General features: G+C 46.0%; 1 protein-coding gene and 1 pseudogene across 32 annotated transcripts in view; one reads left to right on the plus strand and one right to left on the minus strand.

Moving 5' to 3' along the window:
• Window positions 1-22,945, plus strand: part of ANK3 (ankyrin 3) — a 1,906,984-nt gene that overhangs the window by 1,835,624 nt on the left and 48,415 nt on the right. The window lies entirely within an intron of this gene.
• Window positions 17,486-18,372, minus strand: LOC146868030 (uncharacterized; annotated as a pseudogene).

Here is a 22,945-nt window from a genome sequence, read left to right on the forward strand (position 1 = left end):
CCCTCCAATATTTGCAGACAGGTGGACAATCCCAGGCCAAATGTCCGAAGTCTGCGCCCGCTGTTCTGCATCTATCGCACAGGTAATTTTCTCGCAAGTGTAAGCGGTGTAAGCGAGCCGGTGTATAGTACAGTTGGTGAATGTATTTGTAATGTGTGAGGCGTAGCCTACTGTTGGCGGAAATAACGCCAGTCTGGCGGCAGCAAAAGGACCATTGCTCGGCCGTGAGAGGATGCACCAACTCTTCTTCCTATTTGCACTTGGTTAGGGTAGGGTCGCCCTCCCGTTCCTTTTGAGTGGTGCGATACAGCATCGACACCACATGCTCAGGAGTGGTTTGTTGTAAGAGGATGTGAAGAGGAAGCATAACGGGGGGTTCTAGTGGGAAGCATTGGGTGAGGGTCCGCATATCCTGTCTAAGTCTCACGTAATAGAAACGTTCCAGGGGGGGGTGGGGTGGGGGTGGTGCCAAAGAATTCCTCGCTGGTACGAAACTTCCCATGTGTGTACAGTTGTCCCCAGGTGAGACAGGATAGCTTGCGTAGCATACGGTGGCAGCCTCTTTCCTGCGTGACAGGGAGATCATGTTGCCCCTGTAGCGGCGCCAAGGGCGAATAGAGTAGGGGGCATTGGATTCTACGCGCTAGATCTCGCCAGGCGCTGGTGGTGCATTGGACGGTGATGGAGACTAGGTGTCTATGGACCGCAGGGGTACTTAGGTACGCTGTGCAAGGTGTGGGGGTCATGAATCCATCCTCTACAGCTAGGTGAGGCATGTAAGGGGGGGTGCATCCAATAAGCTGCGACGTGAGCTTGGGTGCACGTGAAGTAGAGCTCTAAATCGGGTACTTCAAAACCTCCGGTGGCAAAGGGTCGCGTGAGGACATCCAAGGAAAGTCTGGGTTGCTTCCCGCCCCACACCAGACGAATCAGCTGGGTTTTTATACTTTTAAAGAAATGACGGCTGGGGGCGTGAAGGATATTGGTGAAGAGGCAAAGCAATTTGGGCAGCACCACCATCTTGTTCAGGGAGACCCTGGCAGCCATGGAGAGGGGCAGCACAACCCATTTGGTAATCTTGTCAGTTAGGAGGTCTAATGTTTGCCCATAATTGGATCGCATCAGCTCATCTCAGTTACAGGAGATAGTTATTCCAAGGTATGTGATCGTGTCCGCACACCACGCTAGTGGGTAGTCAGATTCAAAACGTGCGGTTGAGTCTGTGAGAGGGTATATCTGGGATTTCCCCCAGTTCACGTTAACCCCGGAGAGGTGGCCAAAGAGAATGAGTAGACGGAGAATGGGGTTGAGACTGACGTCAGGATCCTGCAGCACATTTCCCTATCATTGTTTGAAAAAGGTGTTCGCAACTGATTTAAGTAAATTGAAATACGTTTATTTGAGTTTGAAAGAATTAAAATGTGAGCTACCAAATAGAGCTTGCTAACATTGAAAGCAGAATTAATGTTTGTTAATGTATGTCGTAATAAATCCCTTGAAGGCACAATTACCTGTTAAAACTTTTAGAAAGTTGGCGCTTTCTTACTTTTGGTGCCTGTCTCTGGTTTATGTCTGAGAAGGGTGACAGCTGGGCTTTGTGTATTCCCACTAGACAGCCACACCCAATGGGAACGTAGGTGTGACTTGATGGGCCATCCTGGCAGAATGGAAGGGAGGAGCTGGATCCAGTTTCACACCTGAATAGGCTGTGTCCTTTCCTCCATTTAAAGGACTGAATACCCCCCTGTGGTGAGTCTGGAGCCAGGGCAGGAAGGGAGGACCTCTGTGCACTTCAAAGACCAGTCTTTCAAGTCTCACCCACTTAAAAGGCACAACTGTTTAAGTACTGGACCGCAAACACCACCACTTCAGTACACTTCTGGACCTGTGAAAACTCTGCCAGGAAGAAGGACTGTTGTGCAGCTGAAGGACTGCCACTTTGCTGGACTCCTGCAATGCTGTGCTACCCTACTGCCTGCTGTTCCTCTGCCTTAGTGAGGATGGGACCTGCATCACTTGACCAGAGAGTGACTCCATGGACTAGCATGCTGGGCTCTGATCTGAAGTCTCAGGGACATAAAAGATTTCCAACGTACCTCCTTCTCCGTCTGGACTCTGCCATCTGTGAGTCTGCCCAACCAAGTGGGGCCACCCAACTCCTGGACCCTTGGAAGTGGGGCCTAAGGTGCTTGCTTCAGCAGAACCGATGCATCCTCTGTCAAACCGGCGCATCGGCACTGTTGCATGGATCAGAACCGGCGCATCGCCCCTGTTGCGTGGATCGGAGGTAGCGCATCGCTCCTGTTGAATGACCAGAACTGGCGAATCACCTCTACTGCGTGGATTGGACCCGACACATCACATTCATAACCACCACTGCACAAGGTATCCATATCTCCCTCGACTGCATCTTTGATGAAGAATCTCCACCTCACAGCTCTGTGCTCATCAGACCTGACGCATTGTTGCTGCTGCATGGATCAGGACTGACGCATAGCCACGATTGCGTGGATCGACACCAACGCATTGCTTTGGCTGCGGCCCACATCTTTAACGCAGCGAGGATCAAGGTACTTTTGTTCAGCGTGCCACACTGGGTCCCTGTATCTGGCCTGCCTTCAGCCTACTTTTGACTTTTGTCCCTGTCCGGCAGGACCAGATATCCCAAATAAGAGCTAATTACTTCTAAGCACTGTTTTACTGTTCTGCTTATTGGATTTTTAGGTGGTTTTGGTCTTGTTTTATTAATTAAAGTGTGTTTTATTTTTCTAACCTGTTGTGGAATCTTTTTTTGTGGTGTTTTCTCTATTTTACTGTTTAGAATGTTGCACAAATACATTGCCTTTAAGTTAAGCCTCACTGCTCTGTGCCAGTCGACCAGAGGGTGAGCACGGGTTAGTTTAGGCGTGGTCTGCTTCTTAACCTGGCTAGGATTGTGATTGCTGCCTGACTTGGGCTCATACTATTGTCAAACAACAATCCAATATCTAACAGGTACGGTTGCCTTGAAGGCCTTCTCAGCTCTGCAGCATGTCAGAAATATTCAGGCTGCAATAGCAATGTTGCAGGGTGAGAGCCACAGTTGCAGCTTTAATGGTTCTGAGCCTGGTTGGTTGTCTGGCATCTTGCGTCCTGCTGATGCCTCCAGCTAATTGGCACAAGCAGACCCTGCAATGGAACCTGCGTCTTAAGTGGGCTCAGCATTGGTGGTGCCTTTTGAAGAGTTTCTGTGTGTCCGAAAAGGTGTCTCAGGACCTTTAATGGTGCATGGCAGATGTCAATCTGACGTGTGACAAGCTCTCCTCTAATGTGGCAATCAAAGGTCATTAGTCTCCTATGGAGCAGTGCAGTTACATACATCTTTGGGGGCTGCTTTCCCTTCAGCTGACTCTCAAGGTCTTTTTGCCCTCCATCAAGAGAATGTCGATCCAGGTTATGATACGGCAATGTAGTATTGCAAAAGAAAGGGAGGCACGGCATCAGTTTCTCTCTGTCTGTTTGCATGGAGACTGTGGATGGCTGGCCATTCATGGGATCTCTGTCTGTCACTCATCTGACATGATCCCTCAACATCAGAGCAAACAAACTAAGCAGATGCCACCTTGTTGATCACAAGTTCAATCTGCACAAGACATCTTCGCCCAGTGGGGCGCAATCTTGGTTGACCACTTTGTCACCTCTCAAAATACTAAGTGCTCATCGTTTTGCTCTCTGGACCCATCTGTCTCTAAGAGATTTCCTTAAGTCTTCTGTGGGACTTTGGCCTACAGTACACATTTCACACATCTGTCTCCGATCCAGCAGGTGGTGAAAAAAGTCATGCAGGGCCTAGCACAGCACGCCTTGATAGCCTCAGATAGTCAGATTTCCTGATCCTGAGGCTAAACATTCTCTTCGGGTGGTACTGCAAAGAACTACTCCTGAACATCTGCAGTGTAACGCTTCCATACATGGAGATTGAACAGTACCAACTGAGAGATTTCAGTTGTCTGTGATGGGTGTCATTTTGGTTGCCCATCACCCTTCCAAGTCAGCATATACAGGCCATTGAGCTACATTTATTGGCTGGAGTAAAGAGAAACAGTTTGCTGTGGGACTTTTTTAAGTCTTTCTTCATTAATCAACCTTCATTATTTAAATCCCCTGTTGTGGCAGGTTTCTTGAAAGGTCTTCCAGCTATGTTTCGCCTTGCTCCTTTTATTTGACTGCAGTTTTAATCTTAATTTGGTCTTACATTTTCTGATGTGTCCTTTCTTCAAACTTCCCAACAGCTACACACTAAGGTTCCTTGTCCTTAAAGACAATGTCCCACATTACCATCACTTACTTGCATTGCAACAGCAAGATTCGGGCCTTGCCAGTTCAGTTTCCATATTCTACCTTTTTCCTGACGTGTTGGTGCTTAGAATCGCTGCATCCATTCTTCTACAAGGGGCAGTCCATCTTGCTATCTGCATTCTTTTCTCCACTGTATCCGCCTAAAGACTAGGAGAGGCTTCACCGATTGGACCCACAGCATGACTGTATCATCTACGCTGATCGGATTAATGTGTTCAGTGTAGATACTCAAATTTGTTGCATGCCGAAAAAAACGATGGTGCAGAAATCGACTTTATCACAATCGATTGCATTCTGCATCAAACTGTGTTCTACCTTGGACAAAAAGGATATTCCTGAGGGCCCTATGGTTCATTCACCAGGGTGAAATCTGAGACTACTGGTGTAGCTCAGGGTACTCCTATTCTGCATATATACCTGGCAGCAACACGGGCATCTTTCCACACTTTAACCAGACACTACTGCATTGATTCAGTCAGCAGCAAGGTTCATTTTGCCTACTAAGTATTGAAGGACTTTCTGATGTAAATCCACTCCTCAGACTTACCTGCTGAGAGGGGGGAGGTGGGGCAGGGGGCAGACACTGCTTTGTTACTGATTCACAAGGTGAGGAATCTGCAGTTAAAAGTATCAGAAGAAGAATTTATTTACCTTCGGTAACACTCTTTCTGGTGCATACTCTGCCTAACCATGGGTTCCTCACCACCTGTCCCCTCTCCATTTTGTGGAGTATTTTTGCACACTGTCATTATGAAAAAATAAGGAGACAACCGACCTAAGCACACAGGGCACCTTTGTGCTTCTCTATGTCATCATATCCAGAGGAGGGATGGAGTGGTGATGGAGGCACGTGGGGCTGCCTGTTGGCATGTAGGCCCTATTGCAAGAGTTTCCGGATCCAGTTTGGCTCAGTCAGCGTATCCATTAGAAAAGAGATTACAGAAAGTAGGCGTTTAGCAAAGCAGGAACAAGTTGGTTTAATTAAATGCTGCTGCCGGGAGAGCCTGGACAGAAAGCGTCTACTCAAAATCTCTCAGTGTACAAAGTTTTGGCTGTCCATTTATACAGTTCATGAGGTACAATAAAAAAAAATCTACATTCCAAAAAAGTATCTCAGTTGTAAATCAACAAGGACACAGATGGATCTCAACTTCGGGGAGAGCAAGTGTGGGCCAGTATGTATGTGTCCAGATGTCCGACATGAGGAGAGCATAATCACTACATGTGGTGTACCTGTTGTGTCATGATTGGTTGAGTTTACCTATCTACATGTAATGCCTAGGTTTGTGGTATTTCTGTGGAATGCACGACTTTGGCCAAACAGGTTTTATTGGGGCCATTTATCTTGGACTTGTTTGTGGTGCAACTATCTATCTGTGTATTCAATCAGGGTTTTCCCTGTGTGCATGTTTGTCTTTGATTTATATACCCCTCCTCTGACCTCTTACTCCATAGGCGTGGGCATCGGTCGCAGGACCTGCCTGACCACATATCTGACTCGGGGTTGATGGAGAGGTCACCTTGGGTTAATCTGACAGCAATTATGTGAGTTCAACGGAACTCCTACAAATAATTTGGCAGCCACTTGTATTATTTTTATCGACATTTTCAACATTCTGCATACAGTTGTCATTTTGTACATTGATATCTTTCGTACTGGTATTAAGGAGGTTATGTTTGCTCTGGTCTGAACGTACATTGACATTGTTCTTACTCGCAACAATAATATCGTATGAGTATGGATCATGGCATACATTGGTATCATTATTGCTGAAGTTCACACTGCTGTGCGGGCACAAGTTATGGTATGCATTGACTTTGTATTGATGGGCATTGTGCGAGTACAAGCTGTGGCATTCGTTCACATTGCATTTACTGATATTGCTGCTGTCGGGACTGCACATATCATGACATTCATTGACGTATTCACCCATTCCGACAATCCCCATGGTTAATATGTTTGAGTAGGCTCTGGTGTCCATATCTCATAGTAAGAGTGGTGTCTAGGTTGAATGACCCTACTACTAGCTACCACGTTTGGCCTCAGTATTTTATGCCCAGGTTCGCTGTTTTCAGAACAACCGCAATGGGACTGCTGATAAAAGGCTTTAAGCTAGATTTCCATTAAAGATGTTTGTAGACAAAGAGTATTTGTCAAGATACCTCCTGCATTGCCAAAAATATTAAACCTTACAGGCATTTGCAAGAAGCACTTTTTTTTACCTCTCTTAGCAATTTTAATATGTGCACTGCTGAAGCCAGTAGCTAGAATTTTCACTAACATTTGCAACATATTTTAATAACAAACCACTGTCAACTGATTATACAGTTGTAAGTCGTACATCTATCTATATAGACCTTTCTACTCGGTGTCCAATTTGTGTTTTATAGCTCTTTAAAATGATATCTATGCTGTTTAAAAGTGAGAATTACGTTGTGAGTTGAATTTTCCACAAGTTAAAAAACTGTTTGCTTTTTGAGCCACATGAGGCTTCACACTTGCTTCTCCTTTCCATAAGATTATCAAGGAGCTGTTTACAGGTTTAAATTCGAATTTACACTTGAAACATGTATGTGATTTTTCCACTCTGGTTTTCCAGTATTTCTAAATTTTACAGCTGTCTATATAATGTATAATTTGAAGTTAGCAATCTCACCAATGGAATCTTGATTCAATCACAGATTTTTTAGAACAAGTCATCTCTGCATCTAAATGTATTGCATGATCTGTGTCGATGGTACCTCCTGAGATTAGGGTTGAGAATATTCAATTGTGAAGAAATGTTAAAAATCGTTTTTTTCTAAATTCATCTTTTTGATATTCAGTAAGTGGATTCCTGTCCCATTCACCTTCAACCAACTTGAAATCATGCAGTGATGTTCTCCCAGATAATTGTATCGCGTTAGGTGCTGGTAACTGCCAAATTCAGCATTATTTTTCCTGACATGCAGGTTTTATAATATAACTTCAAATTGTAAATGGGAGTTTTTTTAAAGATAATTGGTGAAAACTGTAAGGATATTATATGAGATCTGATAGAGACCTCTAGCTGCAGATTCCTTTCCAGGCATCAGACTGGATCCGGACATTTTTCTTGAGCAGTACTCTTGAGCAGTACCCTTGCGCACCGATAGGTGTCGTCGTTTGGCTCCATGTGGCATCCTCGCTGAGAGTGATGTGTGCAGTGCCTATATAGGTGCTACTACAGCACGCTGATGTCAGTTCTTTTATTTCCATGCCAGGCCGCGCAGATCTGGAGGGATCTACCCCCAGTCAATTTTTGACAGAACTTTTTCGACTTTGTTGAAGTTTTTTTGAGATTTTTGTCCAGGTGTGTTAGGATGTCCCCTAGGAAGGCCGTCTGCAAGCCCTGCAGAACCTGATGTTGGTGACTACCCACATCTTCTTTGCCTTTGGTGCCTCAAGCAAGACCACAGCGCAACAACCTGCGTTGACAGGCCTTGTGGGTCCTGGACCTTAGCCTACCGTCAGTGGCAGTCAAGACTAATGTGCTTCAGAATCGATTCAACCATTCCATGAGGCCCTCAGGGACTCCTTTCTGGAGTCTTGGTCCAAACCCTGCAAAGGGGCATCTGTGAATAGGACGCTTGCCCGCCGCCCCACCCAAAGGGACCCCAATTTCCTCACACAACACCCTACTCTCAGAGAGCTTGGGTGTTCAAATGCCACCTCTCATGTAAATCCTGGTGCATTCCCCACCACCCCAACAGATAGTGAATCTAAGAACCTGGACACCTTAGGAAAGAAAATGTTTTCTTCCACCAGCCTGGCACTGCAGTCCGGGAACATTGCGAGTCTTTTGGGCAATTACTCCCATTCCTTGTGGGGATTGGTGGCACACATGCTGCTCTGGGTCCTTGGGGAGACCTGGGCCATGCTCTTTCAAGCTATGACTCATGGGAGAGATGCAGCTAACTTTGTGATTCATTGTGGGCTGGACACGACTGACTTGCTCAGCAGAACGGTTTCTTTGTTGGTGGCCTTATGGCGGCATGCCTGGCTGAGAACACCTGGGTTTTCTGGGGATGTCCAAGCATCGCTTATTGACATGCCGTTTGATGGCTTCAGAGACAAGGCAGACTCAGCGCTGGACCACTTCAAGGCTAGCAGAGCTGCAGCCAGGTCCTTGGCCCTTTCCATGGCCCCTCTCGAACCCCAGTTCCTCTTTTCCTGCCATAGGAGGGGCTTCCAGCTGTGTCTTTACCAGCCCAGTCACCATGGTGCACAAGCTTCCTGGTGTCTGCAAGACTGAGGATGTGGTACCCACAGATCCCTTGGGTCAGGCAGCCAGAGGTAAGATCAGTCCCCCCCCCCCCCCCCAAACAGCCGTTTCAAACTCCTTTAGTTTGCCCTCTTACCATCATGGGTACCCAGTGGGATGCAGGATACACCATCAGCTGCCCCACTGGAGGTCTATAACATCAAGGTTCTTCAGATTGTCCGAAGGGGTTACTCCCTTCCCTTTGTGACTACCCCTCCGCCCATGCTACCCACTTGCAACAGGCTGACCGAGGGCCGTCTCTGCTTACTCCACAGGATGTGACGGCTCTTTGTTATTCCTGCTACTTTCAGGTGCCCAAAAAGAATGGGGGCCTTTGTCCTATACTAGACCTGCACCCTCAATTTGTGCCTCAAGAAGGAGAAGTTCAAAATGCTCATGCTCGCTCAAGTTCTGTCTGCCTTGGACCTGGGAGACTGGATGGTAGGTATGGGCTTGCAAGACATATACTTCCATATTCCTGTCCTGCCTGCCCACAGGCATTACCTGTGGTTCACAGTGGGCCACAAGCACTTTCAGTTCTACGTGCTTCCTTTTGGCCTTACCAGCAGTTCTTGGGTGTTCACCAAGGCAATGGCAGTGGTTACAGCTCATTGACGGAGATGAGGGGTGCCAGTCTTCCCCTATCTCGACAACTGGCTGTTGAAGAGAGGTTTGCGTCAGGTTGCCTCCAGACTACGGCAGACCTCGTACATTCACTGGGGTTCACTATCAACATGCCAAAGTTACACCTGACTCCCTCTCAGACACTCCCTTTCATCTAAACTGTTCTGGACACAATGCAGTTTCAGACATCTCCTGCCAAACGTTGAGTCCAGGACAGTTAGGCTTCAATACCAATGTTTCAGTCTCTATTCTGGACTTCAGTGAAACTGACACTAAGGCTTCTAAGCCTTGTGGCTGCCTGCACCCTGCTTGTGGCACATTCCCACTAGCATATGTGGGCTCTGCAGTGGGAACTCAAGTTCCAGTGAACGTGGCATCTGAGAAATGTTTCTGACAGGGTCTGGGAGGGAACTGCAAAAGTTCAGCAGTGGCGTATAACAAACTACGATTCAGACCACTCTCCCTTCTCCAACCAGATATGACAGTGGTAACAGATGCGTTACTCCTGGGATGGGTGGCCATCTGGGAGAGGGCGAGATCAGAGGCCTATGGCCTCTGGTCTCTGGCGGAATCCAGACTCCACATGAACCTACTGGAGCGCCGGGTGATCCAGCTGGCATTAAAAGCCTTTCTGCCCTCCATCAGGGGAAGGCTAGTGCGGGTGTTCTTGGACAACACCACTTCCATGTGGTACTGCAACAAACAGGTCGGAGTGGGGTCATAAACTCTCTGTCAACGACCCTACATGGCTGGAATGTCAGGGAATTTCCCTGGTGGTTCAACACCTTGCGGGCTCTCTGAATGCCAGGGCAGACTAACTGAGCTGAAGATGCCTAGCGGATCACAAATGGCGTCTCCATCTGGAGGTGTTGGAAGGTCTCTTTCAGCAGTGGAGAGAGCCTTGGTTAGATCTGTTTGCCACCCCCAAGAATGTGCTGGAGTGTTCAAGGAAATGCTTTTCATCTCCAGTGTAACTCAGGCCTCCTTATGCCTTTCTGCCCATACCACTCCTGCCCAGAGCTCTCAAGAAGATTGGAAAAGACCTTTACTGAGTCATCCTTGTGGCTACAGACAGGGCTCGGAGAGTTTGGTATCCTAATCTGTTCATCATGGCCATCAGACCTCTAATCAGGCTGGCTGTTTGGGAGAATCTTCTGTCACAACAGCTGGGGAGGGTACTCCATCCAAAACTGTCAACGCTCCACCTTCATGCGTGGAGATTGAGTGGCGACAGTTGACACCTTTCAGCCATTGGTCTGAAGTCTTCAATGTGTTTTTTGGCAGTCCGGCATCCCTCCACCAAGCATGATGTGCACAGAAACAGGTCGACCCTCTTTCTGCTCCCCTCTCTCAGGTCCTTGTCTTTATTCTTTCTTTTGCCCAGCAAGGCTCTGTTCTGGGCACCCTAAAGGACTATCTTTCTGCCATCTTAGACTTTCTGTGGTTGCCTGATCAGTCAACCCTTTTAAAATCCCCTATTTTATATAGGTGCTTAAAAGGTTTGAAAAACAGGTTCCCACCTTTGCCCTTCATCATGCCTCAGTGGAACCTTAATCTGGTCTTGACTTTTCTGATGTGTGCACCCTTTCAGCCATTGCACAATTGTCCTCTCGGGCTCCTTACCATCAAGACAGCCTTCCTGGTGACAGTAACATCTGCCTGGAGGGTCAATGAGCTTCAGGCTTTGGTAGCCTAGCCTCCGTACCTGAACATCTACCCAGACAAACTGGTTCTTCGTGCTAGAACTTCCTTTCTTCTGAAAGTTGTCACTCCCTTTCATGAAGCCACGTCCATCACCTTGCCTACCTTTTACGCTCTGCCACATCCCTCCAAGGAAGAAGAGCAACTTCATCGTGTGGACCCAAAAAGAGCATTGTCTTTCTACCTTAACCGTGAAAGAGGTCCGGGTGGCCGGCCAACTCTTCGTGGGATATATCAGGCTGTGCAGAAGTGAACCATCTCCAAATTACTCGTGCTCTGCATTAGAATCTGCTATGCGCTGGCCAACAAGCAACCCCCTGAGGGATTGAGTGCTCATTCCATCAGAGCCAAGACTGCGACCACTGAATTAGCACGTGGAGTCCCAGTCCCGTGGGACGTGGGCACATCTGCACACGTTCACTGAGCACTGTTGCCTGGACAGTCCGCTCCGTCGAGACGGGCACTTTACCCATTCGATCCTGCAACACTTTTTGGTCCAGAATTGTTTTGTAGACCCACTTCCGAGGAGGTATTGCTTGGGTATATCTATCTGAGACTGTCTAGCATCAGATTACTTACCGACCCACCCATCCTCACTGCTTTGCGAGCCGATTTCTAGGGATAGGGCTTTCCTCTTTCAAGAACCTAGTTTTCCACACCAGTGGTCAATGTTCTTCGTGGCTCTGCGCTCCTGGTGTGGAAAGTCATAAAAAGAAACTGGCATTGGCACACTGGGGTGGTGTCTATATAGGCATTGTGCGTGTCACTTCTGACGAAGTCACCACGCTGGAGCTGAACGACTACACGTACCGCATGCAGGGGTACTGCTCACAATACATTTTTGGATCCAGTATCACGCCTGGAGATAATTCTAAGGAAAGGAATCTGCAGGTATATAAAGTCTCTTCCAGATAAGGTGTTAACGATGATAAGTAACTTGTTCTTCTGATTCTTAGCGGGCCGTACAGTATTTTACGTGGTCATACAGTATTTTACAGCCTTGTGCATTTTTTTGTCACTGAGCAGACTCCTTATTATTTATTTTCAGATGTCGCTGACGCATGCAGAATGTTTGCTTGTTCTTCTACTAGTAGAGTGTAGGATAGCGATCATGATGGGCGTTTCCCTTTCTGTTTACATGAAGAATGTCTTCCAGTCTATTATTTCTGCTAGGTGAAGGAACAATGTTTTTCCTCTATCACCATTTATTATTTTATACTTGTTCAATAGCAGCATACCCTAGCAGAGTGCATTGAAATAAAATATCTGTCTATATTCTCTATTCAAATGTCTTTGCTTATATGGCACAGACGATTTTCTGTTGAATGACCATGACAACAAGTGGCAGTTATCAGTGCTCTTGTTAATGACTCTTTACAGTGCACTCCTACTGCTGAAATCAGCCTCAAGTGTATTATTGTACTTATTTATTTGTAATGAGTATAAAGCGCAAACGTACATCTGGCATATCTTAGCGCTATGGACTGAGCCATATTGGCTAGTTAAAAGCCTTATAACACATCTGTCAAATGACTACCAGCACGGGAGAAGCCAGGTTTTCAACAGTATACTAAATTTCAGTCAGGCACTCGGGACCCTGGGAGGGTTGGGTAAGAGTCCGACGCTTGGTTACTACAACAGTAAAGGCTCCGCCTCCGAGAGTGAGTAGTTCATCGGCATTTTTGAAGTCACCAAAAAGCCATTTTGTGCCTTAAGCAACGTCTTGGTTTGTAAAAAGTAAACCCCTGATTAAGAAAAGTAGACTACTTGATTGTGGTGTCGTCTTTACTTTTCAAGGAGAGAGGATGTAGCCTTATGGCCAGAGCTGCCGACTTTGGAGCTGGGGAAACGGGCTCGACCCTCGGCGTCGGCTCAGTATCCTGTGATAATGGGCAAATCATTTTGTCTCCCTGTGTCTACCAAAAAACAAGCATTTGCAATGCAATAGGTCTCACATTTGCGAGTGTTTGAGCTACTGGCATTCTAAATTACAATGCCTTTTATCTATGTTGGTTTTTAAAACAGATAAATAAAAGGCATTGTCCTTTCCAATGGCAATCGCTTAAAAGTTTGCAAATGCGAGACCTCCTGCATTTCAAATGCTTGTGTTCATAGTAATCAAACTCGAAGGTACCCACCCAGCTCGATAATTAACTGTGTGGCTAATGAGGGGAAATGAGTTAATTCAATCAGCCCAGTGTTTGTCTTTCATTTGAGGCCATGACTGCGCTGAAGATCTGTGGAAATGGGTTTCAAGTGAATAAACGCTGCACATTTTATGGCATATTTATTGTGCGCCTAATCTGATATGATATTTATGATGTGGTTTTCTTTTTTCTCATGGATCATCCTTAATTTTACCTTTATTTCATGGTTGGTTGAGGTGTATATAAGACCAATAGCGAGTGTGAAAAACACACATTGTTAACTGCAGGAGAGCAGCCTTAACTTCGATGTGAGCTATAGTCGAGCTTTCACACAGCAAAACTATTTAGTGGAAAAATAAATATTAGTTGTCTGGCGAATCTTGAGCTTACATTTATTAGCTGTGATTCAAGCAACAGGCGTGACTTGAGGGAAACAGGAGTAAAATAGTTTAGCAATAATTAGATAACTTGAAAATCAAGCAAGCAACATAAAAAACATTCACAATACCAACCTCCAAACCAACAAAAATACATTCAGGGTATCGGGCATTAGGAATTTCAGCAGAAAATGTGCAAAAATTCCCTTTGAAAACAATTGTGGGCAAATTTAAATGGAAGTAGTGGATGGAGCATTAACAAAAGTATACGCTGGAGGTCTGCCTTGCTCCCAGAAAGGAAGAACGCTTCTAAGCCAGAAAAATGATGGGAGAATGGTCCGAGTCAGTTACATCTTTGGCTAGTGCACACTTCCCTGTATGAAATTAATCTGAACGTGTCATCAGTGCTGATTGTTTGAGCTTTTAATGCCACCCACTTTTTCTACACCGCCATCTTGTTTTGTATTAGACATCCCTCAAACTGGATTCTTATTTTAAAATTCTTTCCAGACATGCCTCCCACCAACTAAAACTCCTGAGACAATTCAGGGCTTCCATTACCAAAGATGAGCCTACAAATGTAAAACCAATCCCTGGTACACTCGTGTATTAAATTTAAAGTGACCACACGACGTGCTAAAACCAAACGAAGCTGGCAGTCTCATGAACCCTAGAAGAAGAGGGAACTCCACAGTAAATGTACCCCGGTTAAATGAAAACACGCACACCCACTTACACCAGAACCTTCTCTAAAAATGCCTCTGATATGGAACGCTCTACAAACAATTATGGCTGGCTCCACACCGGCCACTTTACAAGCTTTTATTAAAGCACCACCTTCTGATCAGCCATCTATGTCAGTCTATCTCCTGATTTTCTTGTTCAATTCATTGTCTGTCCTGAAATCTTACCCCTTTTTCCTCATCTCAATCTATTCTCCGTCCGAGCTGAGCTATAATCTTATCTCTGCATTCTCATGTAAATTGTTGTCACCTTACTCACAATTCTTTACAGCTAATGCCCTCTCTTACTGTATATCAGTGCACACACTCTCTACGCTGAATGTACACTTCATGTTGATAACTCTTACGTCATTTAATCTCTGCTTGGAGGTTGTTTTAGGACAACTATGAGTTTACCTATCAGACTACATCTCTTGTTGTCTTGCCAACACAATGATATTCTGATCACAAAATCTATCTTTCTGTGCGGAAATCATTCTTTACCAACTATATCACTGTCCCACCAAAAAGTAAGGGTGGAGTGGGGGCTAAAAAGGGCATGGTCTGTATAATTAAGGGCGTGGCTTAAACATGTGAACTACACTTTCCAACGAGTGCCACCCTACCCACAAGTTTGCAGATAATCACAAGTGCAACTGGCATTGCTTTGGGCACACTACAGAGAGGCCATGAATGGGATGTCCATGTGTTCTGAACACCTTTTTGCCTGACTTTCAGGCTTTGAGAGAAACTCGCACTGGCTCACCTCAGTGGGCCCCTGTAATCACAAGGATGCAGGCCCAGCCCTTGCTGGGATAGCGCCCTGGCCAGAAAGATATGTGGCGCCCTCGCTGCTGCTGGGGCAGCAATGTGCCCCTATTGTGTTTGCAGCTCAGTCCCTGCCTAAATACAGCAGTGACTGGTTTCTGAATTCCCCAACCCAGTTCACACGAAGCCATGTTGTTTGCTGGGGGAAGGGGGTGGGGGGTTGGTGTGTGGCGGCAGGAGGTGAGAGGGAGATGGGTTGGATGGGCAACAAAATGGGCTGATAGAGTGTGAAAGCAGCGCATGCAACATGTTGAAAACTATCAAAAGTGCTTCACGCTAAATCACTGGCACCAAACATTTCCGTGAGACATCACGCGCCGGGTTGTGTAGTGAGCAGCAGATGGGGATTCACTGTTCATGCCCCCTGTGCATCTCCCCAGGACACACTTGCTCTTACCGTCACTCGCTTCAGCGCAGGGTCCCAGACAGCTCAGCAGGGCGGGGAGGAGGCTGGACACTGCCACTAGGGAGGCCATTACGCAGATGGTTTTCACGACAGCAGCTCCTTTCGGTCGGTGTCCGAGTGTGCTCTAAGCCAGCTTCAGAGCAGGTGCAGCATGCCCCGCAGCCTCAGCTCGGAGATCCACGAGTGCAGAGCCATGTGCGAGGGCGGGGCGTGCCGGGCTTCCTTCTGCTAGGGGTTGGCGGTGGGTTTGGCCTCAGCGGGATTAAAGCGTGTCTGCGTGCCCTGCCAGAGTCCCAGCGAAAAAGAGGAGACATTAAAATAACAAGCTCTTGCCATTGTGCAAAGACAGCCGCTTGTTTATATTTGCATCGCGCTTTCACTTTAAGTGAAAGGGCGATGCAAAAATAAACACCGCCCTTGCCAAAGGCGACTGAAACAAGCTGTTGCCATTACGCAAATGAAAACAAATAGTGCTTACCCCTTAGTTAAAGGGGAAAGTATAACGCCGCAAGTACAAAATCCAGTCCAGGTGGGCCGTCCAAGAAGGAGACAGGGCGGTAACAAAAAAGTCTCATTCTCAATCACGACCCAGCGTTTAGCATAAACGATGATGCCAGTTAATTAAAATGATGGACTTGGCTTCAACTCCACTTCTGAAATATCCCGATTACAAAAAGCCTCGCAGAGCGAGCAGCGCATGCGCGCTACAACGCAGGTCTGCGAGACCTAATGAATGTGTCCTTGTGTAACGTAACTGGTGCTCATGTAAGGCGCTCCAATATCTTCGGGTCGAGTTTGCGCTATATAGAAATGCAAAAAAAAAAAGTAATTTTCCTTTAAATTAAGGAGCGCCGTTTTCTTAAAAATTGTGGCGCAAGCTAAAACCCCTAGTCGTAGTTATCACTTCTAAACAGTGGTCTAAGCCTTCGCCCTCTCCTGACTTGATTATTGCAATTTGCTGTGGACCAGCCCGTGATTCTGACTGCGGCTGGCAAGAGACCCAGGAGTCAGCCTTGCAGTGTGCCTGAGGTGTTAAAGACAACCGTTCTCAAACACTACCTGCACTGGTTAAACCGATCAAAAAGGCGCTTTCGCTTGAAATTTCAAAAACCTTATAAACACAAATTATTTAATGAAACTAGCTAAAAACCCAGAGCCTTCAACCCCCTGCAGCGACCTAGGCACTACGTTTTACAGCTGCGAAGACTGTTTATTGTTCATTCTTAGTCTGCGAATGATCATAAAATGCATTTATAGGTGTACCTTTATGAAACGTAGCAGGTAGTGTTGAAGGGAAAAGATCTCTGTAAGAATAACACAGGAGCAGGTTGACAATACAATATCGTTTAATGCATTAATCAGCTGGGGAGTTCAGCCAGGCTCAGCTGAGACTGGAATCTGATGTCCATTGAACAGTTCAAAAGCAGTGGCTTGTATACTCTAAAACCACAAGAGAAAAAAGTTACAAGCATAGAATTGACGTCACAAATGAGTAGATTAAAATCAGCAGTTACAAGAATTTCCTGACAACAAAACACATATAGATATGGGCTACATAGCCCTCGCATCTCATATTGGCGGAAACCTCCTCGATGGTTTTCCTGTTCTCATAGTTATTAGCAACATTTTACACACACATGTTTTCCTGTGAAGCAAGTGGTTATATTTTTGCCTAACGCTTTTTGGCCATGCTTATCTGACCTCTGACCTGTGGTTTCATCCATCATGCCTAGCATCGTGTAAGTGTGACATGTGGTTTTCAACTGAAGCGACTTATGAGCAGGGGCAAAACTTGCACCTGGGCCAATCCATCCTATGTGCGTCAATAATCTATGTGTGCATGCATTAGGAACATGGTTGCAAAAGACATGATTGACACCTTCCAGCTCGGTCTCTCTAGCAGATGGGATTGTGGTTTGTGGTTTTTGTAGTTCTAACATTTAAAACGCTACTGGCTTCCCGAGTCTGGAAGAAGATATGATCTACGCTTCATGCAGTGGCTTATCTTTGTGACTGCAGGCCATTTCCTGACCTTTCAACAAATTGTGTGACCTAATAAGTTCAGCTACACTCATTGTCCCTGTAACATGCATTTTCTGACCTATTTCTCGTGCAGAGGCCTGGGCCTGTATTTCTACTGAGGCCTAAAGCTGCTTTTAACTTGGAACTTCTGCATAGAAGTTCCAGGCCTTAACTCTGTGTGTGTTTGCACAAAATGTATCCTATTTATCCCTATATCATTCCCCCCTCTAGTTGATTCTTCAACTACTTGTTCTCCTAATCTCCCATCCTCAAAGGAAATCTCATATATAACACTCTGTTCTATGACATCTGTGGGGCTTTTCCTGACCAAAAATGCTCCTCCCGCACTAGCTGTCATCTTTTTGCAACAAGCTAGTATCACCTGAAATACAAGGCACATCAAAAGCAATACAACAATTAAAGGCAACAAGGCCTTGAACAACCCCGACATCCAATCGAACCAGCCCTTGAACCACTCATACGGAGCACCCCCTCTTCGACCATCTTCTTGTGGAGATCATGCAATGTCCGAATGGCCCTGGTCAATGTCCCGTTGTCTGCATCATTGGCTGGCACATACGTGCAGCAGGCGGAGCCAATCTTCTTGCACACACCCCCATCCATGGCCGTCATTAAATCCAGAATGTATCTATGCTGCATCACCATTAATCTAAGGGCACGTAGTTCTTCCTTTATGGCATTGAAGCCATCTTCTGTGGCATTTATGGCCTTCATTAGCTCCCATCTTGTGATCTGGAGCCAGCGGGCAGTTGCTTGAAACAATGGTATAATGCTGCCAAAGAATAGCTGGGCATCATTAAAAAGTCTGTATTCTTGCGGAACATCTTTCCAGGTTGTGGCGCCAAAGTACTCAGCATTTCGTTTCTTCATGCGGTGATGCAGCAGTGTCGTTGGACGGCTCATGGGATGGTCATGCAATGTCTTAATATCCACTCCTGGTATCACCAGGGAAGGGGTGTGCAGTGTCACAAGGGCGCAGAGACCACTCCAGTTCGGGGGTAGCTGTAGGTGGAACCGGGCCCCACATTGCCAAAAGTGGTCCTTCAGGCTGGCGGTGCCCCCCTGCTTGTCGGCGTTGTCCAGGGTGGTATTTCAGTTGAGGTTTCTTCCCACCTTTACTGTCCCATTTCCTCTAAAACAAAGAGAAAACTGTTAATTTTATTGCTACCCTAGGTTGTGTGTTAGTTCCTGTCCAGGTATATATCTGTATGTTTGCATCCCATATTTGCTGACATTGTCCTACTACCTTATCAAATCTTAAAGGGTTATTTGTTTTCGTGCCATTCCACAATGATATAGCTCTACATACGAATGTGGCACCAGTGTGCCATTTATCATTGACAAATACTGATCCTGTAACATTGAGTACTGGCCTAGCTGCGCAGTCAGGGGGCAGAGGTTTGGCTGAATAGTTACTACATTCAGATGATGGATTAGACTTTCCTAAAAAGCCCCGCTGTAATATCAATTTTTCCCAAACTGCATAGTTTCTTTTCTGCCCTGCTTTCTTCATTATTGATACTTCCTTCACTATGTCTTCATTTTCTGTCAGAATTTGTAGGATCCCAGGGGTGGTGTCAAATAAGGTTGTATTGACTCGAGACGTTGCCGGACTAACATGCATTGGTTGTAGCTGTGCTTTTATTCCACATAAAAAGAGGTGCAAAAGACAGTGTGAAACATTCGGGGGTACCTCCTTGGGGTGATGCAATCTATCTACCGCAGTGGCATGGGGAATAAGGAAGCATACATAACAACTGGTATTAGTTGTAGATTGGCCTATACTATGCATGTGCTGGTACCAACTATTTTCAAGCAGAGCATTGTGGAGAGGGTGATGATCAGTATAATTTTCTACACTTCTACGCATGCGCATGATATCTAATGTAGAGAAAAAATCGCAATAGACTGCTGCTATCATAATCAATATTAACACACCGAGGAGGAAAAATAAAAGAAAAGTACATATCTTAAAATAAGTGTCTGTTGAAGCTGAAGATTTGGAAGGAGGCTTTACTCTGGTTGCTTCTCCTGCTCTCCCCCCTCCTTTTCCTGCTCGGTGTCCGAAAGGATAAATGGCAAGGTCGGTACCATGCGGATGCCCTTCAGATGGTACCATGGCTTATGTCCTTGAACTTTCACCGCAGTAGCTGTGCTGTGAGTTACTGGGAAGGGTCCATTGAATTTGCCGTCCTTCCAGGTACGGATAAAATTCTTTGTGTACACTAAAGTTCCAACTGGCAAAGGTGGTCTTTGGTCATCTGCTGGAAGTGCGTTGGCGCGCTTTTCTGCTGCTTGGGTGACCTGTTTAGAGATGAACTTTGCGGCTTTTGTTAGCTGTGCAATATAGTCAGACATTTCAGTTTGAACAACTTCAGGTGCACTTTCAGTTTGCAACTTTTGTCTAGTTGGGGGCACAAATGTACTCATAAGCCTCCCAGTCACTATTTGGTGTGGGGTCAAATGGTGATCTGACCCTGGGGTATTTCTGAGAGCAAATAATGCTAATGGGAGACAGTACAACCAGTTCTTTTTCAAGGTGACACACAGTTTACTCAATTTGTTTTTGAGGAGGCCATTAAGGCGCTCCACAATACCATTACTTTGAGGGTGATAAGCTGATGAAAGCCAGTGTGTAATTCCTAGCAAGGTGGTAAGATGGGAAGAGATGTTATTCACAAAGTGTGTACCATTGTCGGATCTGATCCCTTCGGGAATTCCCCATCTCGGAATAACCTCACGGATCAGAAAAGTCGCAGCAGACTTGGCATCACAGTGCACACAAGGGCCTGCTTCGATCCACCTTGAAAATGGACAGACTACAACTATGAGATACGGTTGCATCTGTCAATCAGATCAACATAATCAATTTGCAACTCCTTGAAGGGTCCTTGTGGTCAGGGTATTGTAGAAGCTATTACCTTGAAGGTGGGATTTGGGGAATACTGCTGACACACGGTGCATGTGTATAGGTACATTGTGATCATCTCATGTAAGTTGGGAACAAACCAATCCTGGCGTATCTGGTGGGACATGTTGTCTCTGGCAGTGTGTGATGGAAAATGTAGCTGGTTCAAGGCTATAAGTAGTAGTGCTTGGGGCATGACAGGCTTCCCTGTGGATATCTGTCTGGATATTAAATTTGTACCTGTCTGTGTGCATCCCCTAGATTCCCACAACTGCTTTTCATGGTCTGGAGCATTTTCCTGTATCTCTCTTAGATGTAGGTGAGCTGTTTCTGTATAATGCCTAGAAGGGTCCTTGGGATCATAAGATGCATCTGTGTCGCTAGCTGCTGTGTCAGTCGTTAATAGAATTGTGGCAGGTACATTGTTTAGAGGGAGTTTGGCTGCTTACTTGGCTCCCTGGAATGGGGTCTTCTCTTGCTTGGCTACACTCATCTGGAGTATATGTTGCACAGTCATGGGGGTTCACTATCTGCACCTTCAATTGGGGGTGCAAAGAAAGTAGCAGGGTTGACTGTATGACACTTGACTAGCTTGAGAGATGGTAGTGATAAAATTATCTCATAACCTGATACTCTCTGTGTTGTTAGTTTCGTCTTAGCCTTCTGAATTGTTGCAAACACTGCATGTTCTGCATACAGCGTCAGAGGTGAACCCATTACAATGGGGGCACTTTTCTCAACTGCCAAGGCTGCTGTTGCCAAAGCTTGCTCGCAGGGGTAATGGCCTTTCATAACAGGATCAAGTAGGCCACTAAAGTATGCAATTGGTTTGTGGCCTAAAGGGTACTTTTGGGTGAGTACAGCCGTCATCACCTGGCCATTGCAGTGGCAAAAAAGGAAAAACTCTTTAGTGTAGTCTGGTGTTCCTAACACTGGTGCATTTGTTATCTCTGTCTTTAGTTTGTGAAATGTTTCTCGCATTTCAGCAGTCCATGTTATTCTGTCTTGCTGTGTCTTTGCCTGTTTGATAACTGTGAGCAAAGGGGCTATCGGGGTGCTATAGTCAAAAACCCATTGTCAAGGCCCTAGAATTTTTGCATTCCCTTCACTGTGTCAGGGTCAGTCATCTGTCTAATTGATGCTGCTCTTTCAGGTGTAACTCGGCGACCTCGAGGCTGATAGTGGACTTCTTCCTGGCAATATTGTAATTTGTCTCCGTCTACTTTGTAGCCTCGTTGGGCAAGGGTGAAAAGCAGAGACACAGTGTCTTTTTTGCACTGTTCTTCTGTGGCACTACAAATTAGTAAGTCATCGACATACTGCAGTATTGTACTGTCACTTTGAAAATTAGCGAAGTCATTCTTGACTGCTCTGTTGAAGACACTAGGGGGCTCACAGTACCCCTGAGGTAGACGAGAATGGAAGTACTGGGAGCCACGAAATGAGAATGCAGTCAAGTAATGACTATCTGGGTGTAGTGGAATGCTAAAGAATGCATTTTTCATGTCTATGACTGAGAAGTATTTAGCATCTTTGGGTATGTTAGTCAGGATAACGGAAGGGTCAGGTACTACAGGGAATTCTGGTATCACTATGTCATTAAGGGGGCGCAGGTCTTGAATCATGTGCCATGAATTACCCTTGGCCTTCCTGACAGGGTAAATTGGGGTGTTGCATGGGGATATACCTGGGTATATGACTCCCTGCTCTACCAATGCCTGTATAACTGGGGCGATGCCCTCCTCTGCTTCTTTGGATAGAGGGTATTGCCTTACCCTTGGTAGTATTGCTCCTTCCTTCAAGGTCATTCTGAATGGGACTGCTGTGCGGACGAGGCCCACATCGTGGGGGCCTTTGGTCCACAAATCAGAGGGTACCTGCGCAAGGTCATTGCCCTTACTAGGATCAGAAACAATCTTTGGTATTGCAGACCTTGTTTCCAGCGTAGTACGCAGTGGAATACTGTCTTGAAAAACTAACGCTGATCTTGTGGGGTCATCGGCAAACAACTGGTCATCTGATATATCTTTTATTTTTATATTGGGGTCATGAAAGATGACACAGGCCCACATCGTACAGGTATAATCACTGGCCATCACCATATCCCAGGTGAAGGATATCTCCACAGCTTCCAGCTCCAGTAAGAGATCTTTACCTGACACTCCAGAATTCAGCTTTTCTGACCAGGGGCTCTGGTGGCGGAACAGAAAGTTCCTTGGCAATTCAACTAGCTTTCCTTTTAATTCTGGTGTTCTGCTATGATAGTATACACTGCTCTAGTAAAGGCTGGGATGGCTATAGGCCTAGCTCTGGTTCAGTCACCGTCTGGGTGGTGAGTGACCATTGTCATGATACGTGTGCGAGACATTCCTGGCGTTGAGCAAACCATTGTCCCATCCTCCTCGAAGTGGATGGACATGTTTAATTTTGCCATAAGATCACGTCCTAACAAGTTTGCTGGGGCCGTGGGGAGAATAAGAGACTGCTGTTAACGTACCCCCCCCTATCTCCATATCCACAGGTTTGGTGAATGGAACCCTCATCACTTCCTCGGAGAACCCCTGTGTG

Source organism: Triturus cristatus, chromosome 1_2 (assembly GCF_964204655.1).
Source record: "Triturus cristatus chromosome 1_2, aTriCri1.1, whole genome shotgun sequence".
Taxonomy (NCBI): Eukaryota; Metazoa; Chordata; class Amphibia; order Caudata; family Salamandridae; genus Triturus; species Triturus cristatus.